At 39.8% G+C, this 13,822-nt stretch overlaps 1 protein-coding gene across 6 annotated transcripts in view; it reads right to left on the reverse strand.

Moving 5' to 3' along the window:
- Nucleotides 1-12,956, reverse strand: part of CCSER1 (coiled-coil serine rich protein 1) — an 855,904-nt gene extending 842,948 nt beyond the window's left edge. For 3 of the 6 annotated variants that reach the window (XM_007074680.2, XM_007074681.2, XM_042984183.1), the window contains exon 1: nt 12,547-12,955. The gene's annotated coding sequence lies outside the window, so the exon portion shown is untranslated. The other 3 variants (XM_042984180.1, XM_042984182.1, XM_042984181.1) reach the window with 2 other exon arrangements.
- Nucleotides 12,957-13,822: the final 866 nt, after the last annotated feature.

Here is a 13,822-nt window from a genome sequence, read left to right on the forward strand (position 1 = left end):
TGCCTTACAGATTTCATATTTTCCAGCCTCTACAATCACATGAGCTAATTCCTTAAAATAAATCTTATTGCAGATAAATGACATAGGTATATGCACTATTGGTTCTGGTGTTTTAGGGGTTTGCTTTGTTTGGTGGGTTGTTTTTGGTTTTGTTTGTTTGTTTGTTTTGCAAAGCAATGACTAACCTCTCCCTCTTAAAAAAAATAAAACTAAATTCACCTGCATTATTAAAAGAAATTTATAATGACAGATCCCATTATAAGAAATTACATTACTCTATACATACACATATTTAACAAAGATTGATGCAAGTGTTTTGGCTTAACATCAAAAAAATTCTACTAAAAAATTTTTAATTCAGGAATATTTGTACAGACTCTTAAACTGGTTTTGATGGGGATGTGAACTTCATCACCTTCTTTTATTGAAGAAGAATGTAACCACAGCATCTTTTCCTGACCATACTCTAAATCGGAAGCAATCACCACTTTTGGTTACCAAGGAGTCCTAGTCTTGAATGAGTGCTGAGGATTCCTGTGGTGGCACTTACACAATACAAATAATTTGCATGATTGCTAAAACCTATCCCTTTCTCCTAACAGTTTGATTATAAAGCAACTAACCATGAGCATGCATCATACTCACTCCTGAAATAGTTTTAAGGCAGCTTTTCTTATAGATTAAAATACTTTTTATAGGAATATTTCATCTCTAGTATTACTAAAAAAATGGCTGTAGTGGCCTTCAATCCATAAAATTAATAATGATCATATTATTTAGCATAATTCTAAATATTCAGCAAAGAAATTATTAATTTTCCAAACTATGAGTTTATTTAGGGTGGGTCCAGAAAACTGTTGCTTTACTCAATTTTGTTTTTCTTTTAACACTTTTAAATCCATTCTTTTAAATCTAAGTTATTTTAGGAGGTCCTGGGTGGCTCAGTCAGTTAAGTGTCCAACTTCAGCTCAGGTCATAACCTCACCCAGTTCATGAATTCAAGCCCCAAGTCTGGCTCTGTGCTGACTGCTCAAAGCCTGGAACCTGCTTCAGATTCTGTGTCTCCCTCTCTCTGCCCTTCCCCCTCCCTCCCTCCCTCCCTCCCTCCCTTTCTCTCTCAAAAATAAAACATTTTTAAAAGGTTTTAAAAATAAATCTAAGTTATTTTGAATCTATAATATTTCTGTGAGTTCTGTAACTAGGTTCCCCAGGGGGAAAAAAATCACTAAGAAATGTAGTTTTTCTTTTACTGCTTCATAACTGAAACATTCCTTCTGACAATAGTGGGGGGGGGGGGGGGAGGGGGAGAAAGAGAAACACATGACATATAGGATAGTATATATATTCCAAAAACATGAAAGAACTATAAAGTGGGGTCTGTCTTTATAAATTTCTTTTAATCATGCAGGTGATTTTAGGGGTTTTGTTTGTTTGTTTGTTTTTTCCTCTATGAATAGACCACACAACCATTTCCTATGGTTCATGGCCTTGAAATACAGGAAATTTCTGACCAAAGGAAAAACTGGTACCTAAACTATCCTTGAAATATTCTTATGAGGGAAGATATATACAGGCACATAATTTACTAACATCACGTAAAGTGATCAGCAAGTCATTACAAAAACCAGTGACAGGATGTCTTAAGTTAAATAAAAGTTTTTCAAAGTGATGTAGTCATTTACTGACGTGATGGGACTTTCACAGCAATGCTATGTGCAGGGGTGGAGTAATGGAAACAAGTACACTTACTCTTTATGGCAGTCTAGGAGATCACTAGGGTGGCTACAAAAAAAAAAAAAAAGAAAGAAAAGTCTACTAACTTCCATTCTCAGCATGGACCAAGGGTATTATGGGTACTGTAACTGGGAACTAAACTGTAAGCTTCAGGAGGAGAGAAACTATATACATCTCATTAACCAATATATACACAGGTCCTAATAACATCTGTTTACTGAATAAAAGAATTCTGTCACCTTCATGTGGCCTCAGATTTTCAGACATTTCAAAATATAGATCTAGCCTATGGGATGTGAGAGGAGATTCCATATTCCAGGGCCTTGGAAAGTAAATGTGGAGTGCATGTTTTGGATTGTGGTTTCAGGAAGTGACAAATCAGAGTCTCCTTTGACCCCATTCTCTTTATCAGCCTTTGTTACTTGCTTCCTTAAACCTTGCTAATCCCCTGTGGCATATATGACCATACTTACTAGAGTTCTCCCAGTCCTTTTATTTTTTTCCCCCAAGACTTTTAGCCATTTTAAGTTACTTAATTCCAAGTTAAGAACAAATATTCAGTCAATGAAAAAGCTATGACGAGCAATATTCAAAGTGAGCCTGGATAGTGGCTAGAATAGGAAGTAGTTCACATAGATGGACAAAATTTAAGTCACTCTTAAGCAGTATTCATTCATTTACCAATACTAAGGCTCTTCATATCACTGATTTAGACCAGCTGCTTGGAAAAAAACAGTAAAATACAAAATTCCTGCCCTCACAGAGCTCACAATCTAATAGGCATAAAACACAAGCAAGCAGTGAATTGTGAAACTTTAAATGGAAATCTGACACCCAGAATAGGTTTCTTGCACAGGACTGCAGCAGGTGTACTTGAATTTACATTTGAACTGAGCTTTGAAGGGCCCACTTGAATAAACCAAATAATGGCAGGCTAGTAACTCCAAGTGAATGATGTAGTGTCTGCAAAGGCAGGCTCTAGGATTAACAAAACAAAACCAACAAAATATTTTGCACAATTTTGCGAGAGGATTTCAGCGGAAGCCTAGTACCCTGGATAGCTCCCGTGTCACAAAGGTGACTAGAGAGACAAGGACAGCACATTGGAACAGGGACTGGAGGACCTTCAGAACTTCAGAATTAGCAATCTGCCCTATATTCAAATTAAAACTCTTTGGCTTTTAAAATACCTAATTCATTCATGTCCTGCATAGATCTCTGGGGCTTTGTGCTTTCTGTATCATCATCCAATGAACTCAGGTTCATTGCTCCTCCCTCATAAATATGACAGGTGGCAATCCCTTCCTTCTCTTACTAAAAAGTTAGCACTGCTTTAGAGTTTCAAGCAGTTCTTGGACCTGGGACACTCACAATTCCCACAGGGATGCTTCACATTACACTGTCTCTCTAGTCAACTTAGACCATCCTACTGTAGAGCCCTTTATCCTTGCAGAAGCTGCACTGGTGTTGATGAAGAAGGTACATCCTCAATATCACCACACTTACACCTGGCGTTACACTATAGGAAATACCTCTCAAAGTTAATTTTAGCAACAATGTCACTATAAATGTATACGCTTGTTATGTACAAATTTCTAATGATTTTTTTAACGGCCCAATTTCATAATCTGTATTTTTTTACGTTTATTTTTGAGAGAGAGAGAGAGAGAGAGACAGAGTGTAAGTGGGGGAGGGGCAGACAGAGGGAGACAGAATCTGAAGCAGGCTCCAGGCTCTAAGCTGTCAGCACAGAGCCTGATGTGGGGTTTGAATCCATGAACCATGAGATCATGACCTAAGCCAAAGTCAGATGCTTAACTGACTGAGCCACCCAGGTGTCCCAGTAATCTATATTTTTATAAATACTCCTACAGGAGGTGCATACTAATGTTCAAGTAGCTCACTTATTAATGAATACTTTTAGTGTTCCTGGGTCTGTGTACATATGGATACAATACTAACAAAGCAAAGTCAAATGACGATGCTTCAGCTATCTTCCCAGTAGTTAAAATCCTTTGAAAATTTAGGAATCCTGATGTACAGACCCATCAGTTTTGTTATCCATAAAATATTTTGAAATATTTTACTAAATATGTTACTCTTATATGCATTTCTAATATTGAACTTGAACTATTTTCTTCCTTTTCCTAACTTTCTCATCTGACATTTTGTATACTCTGTATGCTTTCCCCCTTTCAAGCTTTTCTTGAATATCCTAGTGAATACTATGTGTTAGAAAACATCACTCACTAAACATAATTCATACAGTCAGACTTAATGCATTGGTAATTTGTTTCTAAAAAAGAATTGCCTAGAATTAGAATGCTAAGGCCTACATTTGCTTTACTTCTGCCATACCTTTATTCACATTTGTTTGGTTTTATTTGTAAACCTGATATAGGTTTGTGATACGTTGCTTGCTGCTATTGCCTAAAACAAACAAGAAAAGCCACACATATGACAATAATAACTCATTAGCAGAACCACAATATTTAACTATTTCCAGGAGAGAGTTAATTGCAGGGAATGGAAACATATGAAACATGACATGTTAATGTGAACTTGGTTGATATAGGGAAGGTATAATGTCGCTAAGACTCTTGGAAGATTTGAATAAGGGTACTGTTACACCTGGCCTAACAAATACTTCTTGAACACAGGAATACTGCTAGTTTTCATTAACGAATAAGGAAAATCAGAGAACATATCATACCATCTGCAGTATGCTTCTTCAGCTGTTATCACAAATGTATCATATACAAATAAGTTTATGAAGAATGGAGAAAAGTCAGATCACACTGAAATTAACAACTGACTAGAAAAAAAGGCAAACCCTGAAGAATTCATATGTACATTCTACATATCTTTATATACACATCACATTTGGGTACAAAACAAGACATGGAAGAATGTGTATTTCATTTATTACAGATTAAGCTATTCAGGAGCTTTAGGAAGCCCAGGAGGTGCATTATTTTTAAAATGGAGTGACTTATACATAATAAGCATTTACAAAATGTTTCTTGTCAATGATGATGAATGAGGTAGCTCTATTGTGAGACAGAGCTGGGTAAAGGAAGATTACATGTAGTAAAATGAGGTGATGGTCTGGTGATGGTCAGAACCTTGTAATAGACTGGCACTAAGGTCTATAGTGCACTATAGAGGCACTATAGAGACTCAGCTAAGAAGTCCAACCAGCATGAGTATCTGGGAGCATGGCAATATGCTTCATGGAAGTCCAAAAGTGAGTATTGGAAATGAAGCATACCTTTAAGAGCTGGTAATGTCTAGAGATCCAGAAAAGTGATATTTTGGGGACAGTCTGCCGGCCCACAGAAGAACTCAGGAAAGGAGGTAGTGTTAGAGACAGGATCTCAGTCTTTAAAGAAGGCTCCACTGAGAGAAAGAGACTTGCTCAAATGCTAAGAGAAATGGTGACAATGGGTAAATTTATCAACATTAACAGAAAAATATTCAGTGAGACCTCAGTTTCAGTTATAAGAAAGAAGCATTACTATAAATATGTTATAATATTAGAGCTGGGCATCAAGGGAGGCTTGATGTTAAGACCCAAAGTGTTGCGTTAGAAACCAGTCAATCTTCCTACTACACAGAAAGATTAGTCCTGAATCAAGAGCATGACTGAGGTTCAGTTAATGATTAAATGATTCCGGCACCAGAAACAAGTTCTGACAAAAGCTACAAAATAGGCCGTAAGTGAAATACTCATTTAAACTACCATTTTTTTTTCTTCATGTTAATATGCATCTACATTTACTCATGTTATTGACTGATTAAAACACGTTGTAAAATATCTAACTTTGTTAGAGTCAGTCTAGTAAGAGGGCTTCAGAATAACCAAACTCAACTCTTTAATTGTCCATGGACTTCTACAGAATCAGCCTTTAAATATTTCCTTTGCTACAAACATTTGAACATTAATTAAACCCACATTTAAATAAATGATTTGCAAGCTGAAAGCCAAAAGAAACTAAATTGATACTACCCTGTGATCATATTTCCAAGGAAATATGAGTAAGATATTCAAAGCTGTGTCAACCTTTTCAGAAGATAAGCTGTATATCACCAATATAGAGGATATCTGATGTTTGAATATCAGTGCATAAAGGCACTCAGTCTTCAAATTATACTTGTTTACATCTCAAATTTTTATTAGCTAATTGGGAGATTCGGACAAGATGGGAGTAAGAGACTCATCACTGAATGGCACTGAGGGTACATAATAACGGTATTGAAAAACACAATAAGAAGATGGGAGCTTCAGCCTTGCAAGTGCTCCATCACTTGTTCAATCACCCAAAAAGCAACAACAGCATCACTGAAGAGGATGGCAACAGCATAGGTAATGCACAGACAGTGTTGAGTCCTAAGTTAAATCAGGAATAAAGAGAAGATACACTCCATCACATTCTCTGTCTACTAGTTTCATGATTTTTACATCATTGTAATTAAAAAAAAATAGTTTGGTTTAGGGGCGCCTGGGTGGCTCAGTCGGTTAAGCATCCAGCTCTTGATTTCAGCTCAGGTCATGGCCTCACATTTTGTGAGTTCAAGCCCTGTATCGGGCTCTGCACTGACGGCACTAGGCCTGCTTGGGATTTTGTCTCCCTGCCCCTACCCCACTCTCTCACTCTCTCTCATAATAAATAATTAAACTTTTAAAAAATTTTAAAAAACAGTTTGGTTTAGATAGCTTCGCAGAGCATAGAACAGAAACTCAGTTTTCTCATCTCTAAAACGTATACAAAAACAACTTACAATGTTAGAAGAAATAAATGGCATAATGCATATAAAGTGCTTATCATGTGGACATGCTCAGCACATTAGAGCCATTGTTGTTAATAAAATATAACTCATCATTTGCAAAACAGAAAGGAAAGCAATACCTACATTTACATAGGTCTTAGGACTCCCTATATTTTAAAATCTTTTTTAAAGTGTCTTTCTTTGGAAAATCATAAAACATCTTACCCAACCACTACGTGTTGGGCATCTACTGTGTGTTAATCCCTGATAACATAATATTGAACCAATCTCATAAATACACATAAAATTAATACTGCAGTAAGTACCACAAGGTAGAGGAATACAGAACTCAAACGATATATAACAGAAAAACTGATGTAGCAAAGGAGGCCAAGGAAGGTTTCCTGAGGGAAGGGTTGGTTGAGCACATAACTGTAAAAGAGGAAAAGGATGAGGGAGAGAAAGAGACAGAGGCAGGGAGGGAGGGAGAGAAGGAGAGAAAGAGGGATACTAAAAGAGTTACAAGGTGTGAACACATATATCTCTAATCTTGAAAATAAAAAAACAGAGATGTGGTCTAAAATTTATTCCAGCATTAAGACTTTGAGAACATTCCACATGTGTGATGCTATTGTTGTGCAGCTGTTCTCTTACAGAGAAAGATGAGTATTACATTCCAAGTCCAAAACTATCAATAAGAGTCAACAAGATTAAACCGAAAATGGTCAAACTCTGTACATTGTACATATTTTTGTGACTAAAAATAAGGCCCAGCCTGAGGGCTTGAGGGTCCAGTTAAGTTCTACACTTTTTACATTGTTTCCCCAATCAACACTAAATATATGCAGAAGAATTAGAAACTCATTTAATTTTTTAAATACAGAAATACATATGTATATACATAAAGATAGAAATCTTCTGATGGAGGGTGTAATACTTTTCAGATCTAAATAGTTAAACCTTAGTTATCTCTAACAGCTAAGGAAAGTATTTAGCTACAAAACAGGCAGAAGACAAAGACTTCAAGTTTCACTATAAAATACTCTAGGTCAGTAGTTCTCAAATTTGAAAGTGCTTACGAATCACACTGAAGAACCCACCTGAGAATTTCAGATTCAATCATCTGGGGATTGGCATTTTTTGAGAACTACTGCTCTAGGTTAAGAATTTGCCATTAGATAATAAGATGTTTCCTTTTAAATGGCCTTTAAATTTTATATTGGTATCAGACAACAGTTACAGTATTCAAAAATTTTAATTTAGCTTAATTAAAGTTTAAAAATTATTTAATGCAGTATATATATATGCAAAACCAAAAGCGATTTTTTTTTATTTTTTAACGTTTACTTATTTTTGAGACAGAGAGAGACAGAGCATGAACGGGGGAGGGGCAGAGAGAGAGGGAGACACAGAATCTGAAACAGGCTCCAGGCTCGAGCAGTCAGCACAGAGCCCGACGTGGGGCCCGAACCCACGGACCGCGAGATCGTGACCTGAGCCCAAGTCGGCCGTTTAACCGACTGAGCCACCCAGGCGCCCCCCAAAAGCGATATTTTAAGTTAATCTAGGTAGAGGGGTAGGCATTTGGTCAAATAAGCTGCATCTGTCAGTGATCAAAGCAGAAATCTTTCTTAAAAAACATAATATCATACCACAGATGCTATTGAACTTTCAACCACCACCTTTTTTTTTCTTTTTTTTTTTTTTTTTTTTTTGGCCATTTTATTCAGCCCACATGAAAACAACTGAAAATGCAATGCAGTGATTTAAAAATAAGAACTGATAACATTATCTTGGTACTATATCAATTGCAGTTTAGATTGTTCAGGTTTATATTTTTATGTTACATTTAGTTTAAGCCATATATTGAAGAATGTTTCATTAGAGTGTTTTTTATCAAGCTCCACATCTTTTCTCACTGTTTCCCCCACCTCAGATTTCATGTGTTATTGTTAACTGACACACTTGCATAGTGAAGATAATATTTCTGATAATATTTCTCAATATAAAGCAAACACATCTCGTCACTATCCAATAGGGAAATAATGCAGGAGCTGTCAGTCATTCAGAGGAGAGATTACATTATCAAAGTGATACACCTGTGACATATCGTCTAAAACCAAACTCAAAAGAAACCAATTAATAGATAGTCCAGTTTGTACTGTTACTATGTTGGAAATCATCCCATTCCTACATGAATATGAAATTGGCAATTTAATAGGCTTTTCGCTTTTGTAATAATTCTTATCTAGTCACTGTCAACAAAATATATATGTGAAAATCTTTTAATCCACCTAATCTGAAAGTAATTCTATTCTGTTATCTATTGAAAGTCATATCTAATATTTGTACTATTTCTTTACTGTCACCATAACATACTTCTAAGGTGTCATATTGAAAAGACAGGCTCAAAGTCAATTCAGATGTTTCCTCTTGAGTTCTTAAAATGGGGAAATGTATTTTAAACAGTTTTATGTTTGTACAAAAACATATATACAAAAAAAAAAAAAAACTAAGTTCAGAATGCTTAGGGACAGGACCTGTTCCTATTATTAATACCATCTATTTACAAGAAGTTTAAAAAATCTTTAAAAGCACTACAATTCTAAAATTATTCCCCACAAACCCTACATCCTAGCTCTATATCCATGGAAAATAATGTAAAGATATATTAACTATAATGTGAGTGCATCCTAATAACTTTAAAACAAAAGTATTACAGAAAATGTCATTTAATAGATTGCATAGTTTATATAAAGAAAAAAATATTAAGCATTCAGTGAATGCTCACTATTACTATAACTGTTCTTTTATGTATCTCATTCTTTTTTTTCTTTAGAACAAATCTAAGGAGAGTTGGTTAAGGATGTACCTCAAACCCCTGACTATAAAGCGGTAATACCTGATATCTTGTTACTAATACCAAGTTCAACACTTTCATGTGATGTGGTATTTTTAAATATTTACGGTAAATATTCTCTACAAGTATATGTTGAGCATTTTGTTCATTAAAAGGCAACAAAAAAAATCAAAAAGTTGTCCTCTTAGGTACAGAAATTCAATTAATTTCAAGAATAGAGTGTATAGAATGTTGTACATCAAAAACCAATTCACCCTGCCCTTCACACAACTAATTCAACCACTTTGCAATATATAAATCTATTTCAAAACAAACTTATTTCCCCTTACGTCTTGAATTGTTTTCTAAAATTCTAGGAGACTTCCATTTTACACCTTACGGTTTTATCAACAAGCCATGAATCCGATTTATCCTTTAAGACCAAGACCAAGAAAATCTTACCTACCCCTGAAGCCCTTCAGAAAAAAATGTTATCAATGTTCAGTATGAAATGTTATCATCATGCTCTGATTTACTGCACTCCTTGTTAGACATGCAATCTCTCACTGTCATAGATTGTTAACTTTGTTCAAACACGTGCATCAGATTCATCCCAACTGGAGAGTAAGCTCCTGAAGGGCAGGGAGGAAGTCTGATGTTCCTCCACAATGCCTAGATAGTACCTTGCACAAGCGAAGTCAATTATTATGAGTACTATGTTGATGAATTTGATGTAAATTAATATTCTATAGTATAAATAATACATCATTAAACTAATAAACAGTTGCTGATTCTCTGACAGTATCAAAGAACAAAATATTCATAACTTTTTAATGATTGCAGTAATATAATTCATCAAGTACATTTTAAAATTCCCCATTATTTCTACATTCCAATGATTCAGGAAAGTTAAGGTAGCAAACCTCAGAATAGGGCACTCAGTCTAAGTTCTAATGTCAAATATAAAACTGCACAGATTCCAATGTTGAAAGTATATTTATTTTTGAAGTAATCTCTATACCCAACATGGGGTAGAGATCCCCCGCCCAGATCAAAAGTCACATGCTCTGTGGACTGGCACTGAGCCAGCGAGGCACTGCAAAAATGTATTTTAAACCAACAGGAATCTAACTAAATTAAAATAACAAATCCTTAACTCTGCTTTGTTTTCAAAATGAACAGGACTGTTAAGGAAAGCTACTTTCACACTTAGCAACAACAACAACCAACAACAGTTGGCATGTTTCCATCAAAATAAGAAGCTCCTTAATTAATATCAAATGAAGACAAATCACTCTGACAATAGGTTGACCACTTAACTACTCTTTCTTCTCTGTGAAATTAATGAAGGAGTGTTTGGAATTTCAATGTTTTAAAAACACTGGGCTTGGCAGGCGCTTAAAAACATCGCAATTTAAAATGGTAAAGATACCCTACTGTCCTAGTCTCTGTCACGACCCAGTCTTAGGTTCAATGAAAGCACAGGTTCCTACTTCTAAAAACAAACATAAATTTGCTAAAGCATTATTGGTCGATACTGTTCCAAGTCCTCTCTAAGCTTCAAGTTATGTCTTTGGAATCTCTACTGATTATAAAGCAAATAGAAAAAGAAACCGAAACAAACTGTGTTGCCGTCTAGATTCATAATATTTTAGGTATTTTCTAAATAGGTAGTCCTTAATCAGTAGTGATCGATATAAACTCACCTAGGTGTCTGCTTCTCTTTCCTTTCCAAGGCTTTTAATAAAACCAGCTTTACAGTAAAATGTGTGAGCATTATTTTGAATAGCCTTTCTTAAGGGTAGACATGGAGAAAATGTGTTACATTTCAGTGGGAAGGCATTCAACTGTAAAGATACGAAAAATGAAAGCTGTTGAAACCAAGTAGGTACTTTGTGTCTTGTGGGTCCTAGTGATGGCCTTAAGAGATAAGACAAGTGGAGAACAAGTACGTAAGAACATTAAAGGCCCAGAGATCGGACTTCTAAGAAACATTTTTTTTTCTACCTGTAAAAAAACAAGTGATTTCTGACTTCACTTCATATTCCAAGTCCCACGAGAGTGGGAAAAAAAGCAGAACTGCTTCTAATTCTAAGAAAGAAGAGGACAAATGGAAGAAACGACATAGGGAGGAAGAGGAGAGAGAAGGGGGTAGGGAGAAAGAGGCTCAGGATACACTAAAGGAAACCCCGAGAAATTTCACAACTCTTTGCCATAAATAGCCTTTCTTCTCACTCTGGATACCTCCTCCTTTACATCAGCAAGCTCAGCCTCCACGCGCAGAGAAGCACCATTCACAAATCCCTCCGTCACCCTATCGTGCAACCCTACCCCTTGATGGCACCGCCTGTACGAATCCCTGGGACACAAGCCAAAAGCTGAGGGGGCCCAAGGGTTTCACCTGAAGGCTGATTATCTTTTCAGGTGAGCCAAAGCATTGATTAGTCAGGAGCGCGAACACACACGAATGGGCGCGCGCGCACACACGCACGCACACACACACACACACAAACACACACACCCCTCCCCGCAGCCCTTGACGCGCCACCACAAAGCGATTTGTTCACACTAAGTCGCTGCCGTTCCTGCCTCCGCTGGGGAAGGTCTCGCCTCCAAGCCAGGAAGCCGGCGCCTGAGGACACGCAGGCAGAGGCGAGAGGCGGTCCCGGCTCGGGCACTGCGGCTCCGCCGGGAGCCCCCCGGCTCCCCGCCCGCCCCCCTCCCCCTCTACGGCGCCGCCCCCGCCCCGGCGCCCGCAGCCCGGGGAGCCTGAGCTGGCCGACCGCCCCTACCTGCGGGACGCGAGCAGCGAGGGAGGGGAGCGGCCCGGAACCTGCGCCAACTCTTGCTTCTTCGGCCGGCCGCGCTCTGCATCGCCCCGGAGCGGCGGCCGCCGCCACCCGGAGCAGAACGCTCAGGAGCGCGGAGGAAAAGGCCACGCAGCGCGCGAGGAGTCGCGGGCCGCCAGCGAGCTAGCCCGTCCGCCCCCCGCCCACCCTGCCTGCAAGGCCAGGTCTCCGCGCCGCGCACGCCGGGCCCGCCGCCGGCGCCCCGGGCCTGGGCGGGGGCTGCTCCAGGGCGGCCCCGGGCACGGCGCGGTCACCTGCCCGGCAGTCACCCCGCGTCCGCCGGGGACTGGCCCCAGCGCAGCAGCGACGCAACACGCGACCCTCCGGCCGCGGGGGCACCGAGGGCGTTACTACCTTGAAGGGCTCCGCGCCGCTTGTTAAGGCTCCTCCTGGGCAGTCAGGAATGTGTGTCTTCGGGGCACGGGGGTGTCTTTCCTGGTCCCCCTCCTCTGCCCTCCCTCCCCTCTCGGCTGTTGGGCTCCTTCTCTCCACTCCAGTTGCAGAGTCGAGCTGTGTTTTTTTAATAATCCTCCTTCTCCTGCCTGCGCCAGCAGAGCTGCTCTGCCTGAGCCACCGCTTCCCAGTCAGTCATGTTGTTGAGAGAGAGAGAGAGAGAGAGAAGGAGAGAGAGAGAGACGGATTGGCAGTCGGTCGGCGACTATTTGCGGTGAGAGAGAGAAGAGCAGAGCCAGAGGAGGGCAGGGGAGGGACGTGGGGAGGCGCTTCCAAGTGTGTGAGTGCGCGGAGTGTGACTGTGTGGGGAGCGCTGGGGCCACCTCCACGGCAGGCCGCGCTCCCCGACTGCGAGGAGGGCGGCGGCGAGCGCGGCCTTTATAGGGAGGGATTGGCGGGGCGGGGGGAACGCTGAGCGGGGAGGGGGCTTTGAGGGCGGCGCCCAGCCAACTGCGTCTGCTGGTTACCACGCACGCATACTCATACATTAACGCGCGCACACCCACGGCTGGCCCGTTGCTGAGTTTTCATCTTAAGAGAAGCCTTTTCCGACCGCGCTGACTTGGCTTTCCCCTTAGCCCATCCTTGTGCGTGAGTCCAAGTGCTTTTGGCAGTTCAAATCAGGAGAAGGGGGAGTCTGAAGCAGTGCGAAGGGACCTCGGGGATGCTGAAAATGCACTGTATCTTTTCTCTCCAGACCACCAGTTACCTTCCTTCTCTTCCACCTCTCAGGGAGGAAATTATAAGGTTCTTTCTCCCCTTTTCCTTCCCTGGTAACCTATTCACATCCTGACGCGTCTCTTCACTCCTTGGCATCAAGGAAAGAAACCTGACTCCTTTCCTCTAAGCAAGTCACACTTCCCAGGAACCATTATTGACAGTACTCAGTTCTTCTGTAGGATAATGGAAGCATTGGGACTGTGACCTGGAGTGGTACTTGTGTTGCTACACCTAAGGTCCTGGACACACGGGAATTACAAACAGAACCAGCTACCATTTTGATATCATTTGACTGATGGCCCCCAGAGAAAATTTTCCGGTTTATAGATGGGGAAGACTTCAGATGCATGGTGCTATTGCTTACCTGATTTATTTCTCCTGATTCTTTCTCCCATTGTATTGCCTCATTTCCTTTTGGGTTTGCACTGGGTCCTGAACTCTTTCCCATCCATGCCCC

The sequence above is a fragment of the Panthera tigris genome, chromosome B1 (assembly GCF_018350195.1).
Source record: "Panthera tigris isolate Pti1 chromosome B1, P.tigris_Pti1_mat1.1, whole genome shotgun sequence".
NCBI lineage: Eukaryota > Metazoa > Chordata > Mammalia > Carnivora > Felidae > Panthera > Panthera tigris.